The following is an 8,282-nucleotide window of genomic DNA, read 5'->3' as shown; positions in this document are numbered from 1 at the left end:
GCTCTTCAGGGTAGGGCCCTGGTAGGCCGGATTGTTGGGTCACCCCCTCGAGGCGACAGATTCAGGATTGGCTTCGGGCGAGTTTAGCCCTAGGAGATGACCACATCCAGGAGGTCACCATCTATGGGAGAGGGGTCTTCCTTCTCCAACTGAGCTCTCCAGAGACCACCTTGTTACTTGTGGAGCAGAGCCCTATCTTTCTTGGTCCTCATCTGGTCTTCCTCTTCCCTTGTTACCATGGCTTCACAGTGGCATACATGGACACGACTCACCACGTACCTTGCTTCCCGGTGATGCTCCCCTTCTCGGGGCTCCCGAAGGAGTATAGATCCATTCTCCAGTCTATCGGAGGATGTTTTGGTACGGTGCCGGAGTCTCCTCCTCCCTCAGCAGCCACAGTGGTTGTAGATGATGGGGTCCCTAGGCTCAGAGTGATTGTGGACACCCTCGAGATGCTTCTTGAGGAGATCCTTCTGAGACCTTGGATGGAGGCAAACTATGTCACAGAGTTGAGGTCTCTGGGCTTCCAGGCCAGCGCCTTCGATGCAGACAAATGGGACACTTAGCTCAGGACTGCATGAGAGGCCAGGGTAGGGATCCTCCTCAGCCTAGGTAGGAGCAGGGCGCTCCCCCTCAGCCCAGGCAGGGGTAGAGGGCTGCCCAGCATCGGGCCAGGCAGTTAGATCGTCAGCAGCACTCGCAAACACCTTGGGTCGAGCCCTCTTAGGAAACTTGGACCAAGGTTGAACACAAGAAGCCCAGCAAGGCAGCCCTCAAGCATCGCAGGTATCAGGCTAGGGTCAAAGAGCGCGAGAGAGCCCAATCGACGATCCCCCAGCCTCAGGAGAAGCTAGCAGAGGTTGCCCCTATGGAGCAGGAGGAGGAGACCTTCGATCTCCTGACTGAGCTGTAGGCGCCAGCAGAGTAGAGTGCCTAGGTCCCTTTGCAACAGGAGCCTGGAGCCACCGCTGAGCAAGTCTCGGTGGACCCTCCATCGCCCCCCCCTCCTTAGTCCCCCCTCCCCCTGAACCTGTAGTCACCCGTGCCACCCGCCCCCCCCTTCTTCTTGCCCGCCTCCCCTCCCTGCCTCCAAGACTGCAGCCCCCTCCGCCCCATCCGTTACCATCCCCCTCCTGTGCCTTCAGGAACGGGGGTGCTGGAGTCCTCTCCCTTGCAGCAGGCCTTGGTCCCTCTTCCCAGGCGCAACATAGTCCGGGTGCGTCCTCCTCCACACAATAGAGCTCACGCGGTCCGTTTTTGCAGCTTCCAGGTCCCAAGCCTCTTCCAGGACAGCCTCTACCTAGAGAGTTCTGGCGGTGATACAAGCAAGAAAAGAAGATAGAGAGAGTGGAAAACAAGGGTGAGAGAAGCTCAGAAGGCTATCGCATCTTTTCCAAGAGATTCAATGCCTATTCACATGAAGTCTTCCTCCTAAAAAAACTCTAGATGCAAGATACATTCAGGAAGATCCTCCTCATCTATCAAGTTTACGCCCACCCATTCTTCTTCTATCACTCGTAGAAGCAACGACCAATAACCTCCATGAACCTCACTAAACAAAACCTCAACCTGGAAACCATAAAAAAGAACCCCAAGTACATCTGAGTCAAACTCCAAGGATGGAATCATATTCAACTTCAAGAAATACTTAAACTGAACCAGGACAGTGGGATCAGGGACAGTGTGGGCTCCAAGTGATGAGCTAATGCACCGGGCTCCAGAGCATGTATCTTTGTACTAGGCACCGAGACAAACCCCCCACAAATCACACAAACTTAGAGAGAACCAAAAGACTACACAGCCCGAGACAAGTAGACTTAGAATTGAACTTCCCTCAACAACTCAGAAAATAGTCAGCCTCATAATACTACAAACCCACAGCCAAAACTCCTAAGCTTCCATCAAGAACAACAACTCGTAACTCTTCACATAGTCATAACTGTGCCACAGCATCTCCTTCTCAAACACCGAGCTCCAGCGTTCCATAACTCTCCCCAAGCTGCAGTCAACGACCAAAGAGTGAAAGGGACTGACTAGCAGATCGCTTCAATCATCTCTGCTCTTACACAAGCACTTCCAACGTGACTGGTACGGAGGAAGAAACTAGACTTTGTTCGTCGAAACGAGGAGGATCTACTGAACATTTTGTTTAGTAACAACTCTAAGGACTTCTGGCGGAGATTTCTAGAAGGACGGTTCCCTCCGCCACTCACTGACACCAAGATCTGGTTTGATTATGCACGCACACTTTATGACATCTCAAATCAGCCAGTCCCTAACCTCTCACACATGCCTCGTCCCACATCCTGCACCCTCTTCACTAGAGGAGGGGTAAAGGATGCCGTATTGAAACTTCATAATGGCCGAGCGAAGGATCATGAGGGGCTATGCACTGAGTTCATTGCATATGGGATTAATCTCCTAGCCCCGATCTTAGCAAAGCTTTTTAATGAAGCGGTTTGTTTGGGATTTCCACACACTGGGACGTCATCTCCAAGATTTATGCATCAGTACTTGACTCTGAGGTTAACAGACTTGCAGAGTGTCGAGGACTTAAAGTAGCAGGACAGGCCGGATTCCGGCGTGATCATGGAACCATGGACCACATTCTCACGCTCAGATGTATCATCGAGGAGGCCAGGTCACGGAAGCAGAGGGTTTATTGTTGCTTTGTGGATTTTCGCAAGGCATTTGACACGGTCCCAAGAGCCCGCCTCATATGGCGCCTACAGGCCTTGGGTTATGACCAAGAGATCATTTGGGTTGTCATGGCACTTTACGAGAGAGTTTTTGGCAGAGTTCAAGTAGGATCCGGGTGGACAAACGAGATCATGAGTGGGGTGTAGGTTGCTCTCTTGCGGGCACACTGATCCAGATTTTGCTCTATGCAAATGACGTGGCTCTCTTGTCTTCCTCAGCAAAGGGGCTTCAGAGACACCTAGACGCACTACAATCCTTTTGTGAGTCTCATGATTTGAAGGTCAACCTGGGTAAAACCAAGGTCATGATCTTCAATACATCTTGAGCCATCATGCGTAAGGAGCAGTTCACATTTGCAGGGTCATCTGTTGAGATAGTTTCATCATACACTTATCTTGGGGTTATCTTCTCCGGACCAAGCTTCACTATGAGACCCACGATGCAGGCACGCTTGAGTAGAGGGTATGCCTCATTGGCCAAGCTAGAGAGGCAGTGCTTCCACTCGCATTTTCAGGATCCACGCACCAAGGGGTTGCTTTTTGACTCCTTGGCTCGCCCAGCGGGGATGTACGGCAACCCTTGTTGGGGGCCAGACTTGCCGGATACAGAGTGGGCCCGTGTGGAGTGGCTACAGGTCCTCATGTTATCACGGATGATTTGTGGTAAGTCATCCATTCCTCACCAGATCATTTAGGCTGAGTTTGGGTCACCCCCTTTACAGCTAGATGCTGCCTTTCAGGTCATCTCACATATCTGTACCGAGTTAGGGAATATGGGGATTATACCTCGGGGCGTAGCAGGCTACCATGGATAGCTCTATCCTCTTCTATGGCATTTGCAGCAGGAGGAGATCAGAGGTGTTGGTATGCACGTACAGAGAGATGGTTTGAGCGACTGGGGCTCCACATGGATAGACTACCTCCCTTCCAGTATAGCATGGATGCTCCGTTCTCTCCCCTCTTATCACACGAGGTCAACCAGGATATCTGTGAGGATCTACTACAGCTACACACTTTTCGGACCTGGTTGAAACCGAGTGAACTCCTAGTGAAGCTTAGCTTCTATAGAGATCACTTCTTACATGTCACAGCGGAGGGTTTCATTGACCCACCAAGATACACATAGATTCACCTACCCCACTTGCTGAGGATCTCTCTTGGGCAGTTCCAGGTCTCTTCACACAGACTTCGCATTGAGAGCGGCAGAGCAGAGCGACTACCCAGGGAGCGGCGCATATGCACACTGTGTGACATACAGGAGGTTGAGACAGAGGAGCATTTCATCTTTATGTGTCCTGTGTACTATGAGATCCAAGGACGTTTCCACTGCCTCTTCAGGGATAGTTATGGGATTTTAGCCCGTTTCCTCTCCTACCCAGACCAACGGTGTTTGGCAGGTTTCATTCATGAGGCACTTAGACACCACGAGAGGATACTCCGAGCACGGAGACAAGAGCAAACTTCTTCCTTGGTTGATCGCTCTCAGAGCTCTATCACAGAGTTCTTTCAGCTAGATCACATGGACCCCAACGAGACGAGGCCTCGACATGACCGTAACCCGGAGCCAGTGACCCACCGACAGCTCAGACAGAGGGTCGACACACAGATCACACTTGGAGACATCCCCTCCTTGTTTAGAGTCGGAGCCCGACCGACGGGGGTCACAGTAGCCCTGGTTAGACGCAGTGCAAGCCCAAGCCCGCACAGTTTGCTCTTCACCTTTCTATGACGAGCGCTACTTTCAGTTTCTCCTACTTATGGAGTACCCCTCCTATGGTAATGACGCCACTCTGATCTGCCTCTACAACAAGAACCACGACCCAAAAGCTGCCAACTCTGCAGCCTCTCCACCACCTCTCACACTGCTCACAATACACTCCCGTCACCCACAACAAGAGTAGGACCACATCCTTCCAGGATGCTCCACACTCCCACAGTCGTCATCCCTGCCTGTGAGCTCTTGCTTGACCATATGCTTGTTACTATTTGTCAGCCAGCCAGTCCATATCCTCGCTGCACCACCCCTATCACCCATCTCCTTCACGTAACGTCAGCCAGCATCGCAGTAGTCCAGTCTATGGAGCGCCCAGAGCGTATCACTTCCTAACCTACACAGCTGGGATCTTCAAGAAGCTCTCGTAACCCAGACCTATATAGGAGCGATGCCTCGACCAATCTCTACAAGTCTTCAATAAGCACCACCCACACCACAGAGCTTGTCATCACAGAGCACTTGGAGTCCATTTGTGCCAAGCATGCAGTCGAAAATCCACATCCCGTCACGTATGTATGCCTTCACGTGATGGGTGCTCAACCTTCCTCTTACACACAACCTCTCTTCATCTACGAGCCTCTGCCCTCTATCTCATCGTTCAGCCTTCTCTCCAAGAAACCTTCTTCTAGTGCAACGTAAGATCCTTCCATCAAAAGCCCAATCAGCTCCCAGCCGCCATCTTCACGTAGCTACAGCTCTCAATCCAGAAGCTCCCTTTCATCCTCACGTAGCCACAGTTGCATGCATGCCTTTCTTAATTCCAGCCACATCATTCTTGATTAGCCACCTCATGTTTGTCTTTTTAACACTCCCAAAGCTTCCCCACAAAACTTAGACCAAGGCAATGAATGCACCACACTTAGACTTTTTGCACACTAATGCATACCACAAGCACTTAGTATCTAATTGCCTACCGACTATCCACATATAAGCCCAATCCCGACACACTGGAAAATTTACAAGACGCCCTCAACAAAAAAACTATTGCCCTCATACACATATGGCTCGGGACAATCATAAGGAGCACATGTCATCCCGTAACCAAACGTTGTCGCACACTAGATATCATGCTCTGGATTACCCTGATGGAACCACACTGCATTATCATCATATCCCATAAGTCCCCATAAGAAGCATTTACAATCTCAAAAAAAAATTTACATCAGTATAAATCTCTTGATGAGAGTGTTCATAGACTCAAAACTACCACCCACTAGCTATGTGCATAGGTCTATGCCTACCGACCAATATAAACAGTGCTCAAAAACTTTTTACAGATTTTAGCCTATCAGCGGATAGGACCATGGAACTATCTTGAGATCCCTGATAGATATCCGATGGCTCTAGAGATGTCTGTCCTGATTTTGCAGCCCCGAGGAGGCTCTATAGGAGTGTTTGGCTTGCGGTCGTGCCCTTTCTGGGGGTTTCTCTTCGCGGTGTCTGGAGAGGAGCAGTGGACTCCCACACTATTTGACCTTATGGTGCATCAACAGATGTTTGACATGATGGAGGAGTGTCTTGGCCCCAAGGGGAGGGATATGTGGGTCACCCATGGTCACACCGCCTTTTCAGCTTGGCTTCTCATGTGACCGTCCGGAGCTGGGTATTGCAGTCTATGTGCTTTGCCTGGGACCCGAGGTTCAGCTGAAGCAGGCCACGTATTGGACTCTACAGCTTTGTGCAGACAGGTTAGGGGTTGATTCCTCATTTCTAAGGTAGTGAGCTACCAAGGTAGGCATCGAGCCAGTTATGCCCCTGGTGCGACGCCGTATTGACACAAATTACTCTCCATCGAAAATCGTAGCGAAGTCCAAGAGGTCTTAGGTTTCAATACAGGCTCCCACTCATAGTCGAGCTCTGTTCTCCATCCCCCCACCTCCCCATGAGTTGGAACATGCACGGGCTCCAGGACCGCGCACGTCAACAGCCGCAGCATCTGTTACTTCGATAGGAGTTGCAGAGGGCAGTGGTTGGGTGGGCAGCGGACTTCCTCTTGATCTAGAAGCATATGTTAAAATCTGCTCATAAAGACTCAATTTTGGCCATAGAATTCAGCTAAGCAATTGAGGGTACTGCTCCACAATTGTAGATGGCTGCCAAGAAGACTCCTCATCAGGTAGACCTCTCCATTTGATAAGATATTCCATGTAGGACTTGTTCCTCAGCACATGATCTCTAAATCCAAGGATCTTTTTAGGAATATACTCAATTTGGCCCTCTTCATCCATAGGAGGTAGCTCTTCCATAACTTGCTCCTTGGGTCCCACATACTTCTTGAGCAGTGATACATGAAATACTTTGTGTATTCTAGAGGATGGTGGAAGCTCCAACTCATAAGCCACTTCCCCAACTTTCCTCAAAACCTTGTAAGGTCCATAATACCTATGAGCAAGTTTAACATCGGTATTACCTTTCAAGGAAGCATGCCTAGACTTATGTAATCTGAGAAATACATAATCCCCTTCTTCAAAATGAAGCTCTCTTCTATGCTCATCAGCATAATCCTTCATCCTTGCTTGGGCCCTTACCATATTATCTTTACATTGCTGTAATAGAGCAGTCATGTGAGCCAAATCATCCTTGGCTTGTTGGCTTGTCAATGCTTGATCAATAATGGTTGATGGGACATGAGCTTTACAGCCAAACATGGCTTCAAAAGGGCTCATACCAATTGAAGTATGCTTGGTGGTATTATAACAAAATTCAGCTAGATGCAACCATTGATCCCACGATGCTTGGGTATCAAAGCAAAAATGCCTTAGATACTCTTCCAACCAGCGGTTAACCCTCTCTGTTTGCCCATCAGTTTGAGGGTGATCTGCTGTACTTGGGGTAAGAAGTGTTCCCATAGAACTGAAAAGCTCTTGCCAAAAATGCCCCATGAACTTAGCATCACGATCACTCACAATTTCCTGAGGGAGTCCATGTAATTTAAACACATTCTCCATGAATTGCTTAGCCACCTTGGAAGCTATAAATTGGGTCTTAGTAGGAATGAAGTGGGCAGCTTTGGTAAGTCTATCAACAACCACAAAGGTACTGTTCCAACCCTTAGAGGTCACTGGTAGACCTGTAATAAAGTCCATGCTGATATGTGTCCATTTACCTTGAGGTATAGGTAGAGGTTGTAGTAGACCAGCTGGCCTCAAATTCAACTCGCTGTTTTGTTGACAGGGCTTACAGCTTTGAACATAAGCAAGAACATCCTTCCAAAGTCCCTTCCAGTAAAAACTATGTTTTACCTTATCATACGTCTTGTTGAGGCCTATATGCCCAACCATAGGAGATGATAAAAGGTTGAGAGAAATCAGGACATACCAAGATAGGCGCTGAAGTTAATGCCTCCTTTAATGCTTCAAAGCTCTTATTGGCACTGTCAGACCATTGGAAAGCATTCTTTTTTAGGAGATCAGTGAGAGGAGCTGCCAATTTGGCAAAATGCCTTATAAACCTTCTATAGAATGATGCTAGACCAAGGAACCCTCTCAGCTGGGTGATATTCTGAGGTATAGGCCAATCCTTTACACACTTCACCTTGCTGAAATCCACTTTAATGCCAGTACTGCTGACAATATGGCCCAAATATTCCACTTCTTCAACCATGAAAGTGCATTTACTTGATTTGGCATACAACTGGTGTGTCCTCAATGCTTCCAATACTTGCTGGACATGCAATAAATGCTCTTCTTTCGTTTTGCTGTAGATCAATATATCATCAAAGAATACCAACACAAATTTATAGAGGAAAGGCTGCAATACCTTGTTCATTAGGGCCTGGAAAGTTGCAGGTGCATTGGTTAGACCAGATG

This window comes from Dipteris shenzhenensis, chromosome 26 (genome assembly GCF_047967505.1).
Source record: "Dipteris shenzhenensis isolate YYH24624 ecotype China chromosome 26, Dip_SZ_1.0, whole genome shotgun sequence".
Classification (NCBI taxonomy): domain Eukaryota; kingdom Viridiplantae; phylum Streptophyta; class Polypodiopsida; order Gleicheniales; family Dipteridaceae; genus Dipteris; species Dipteris shenzhenensis.
This window is presented reverse-complemented; position numbering follows the sequence as displayed.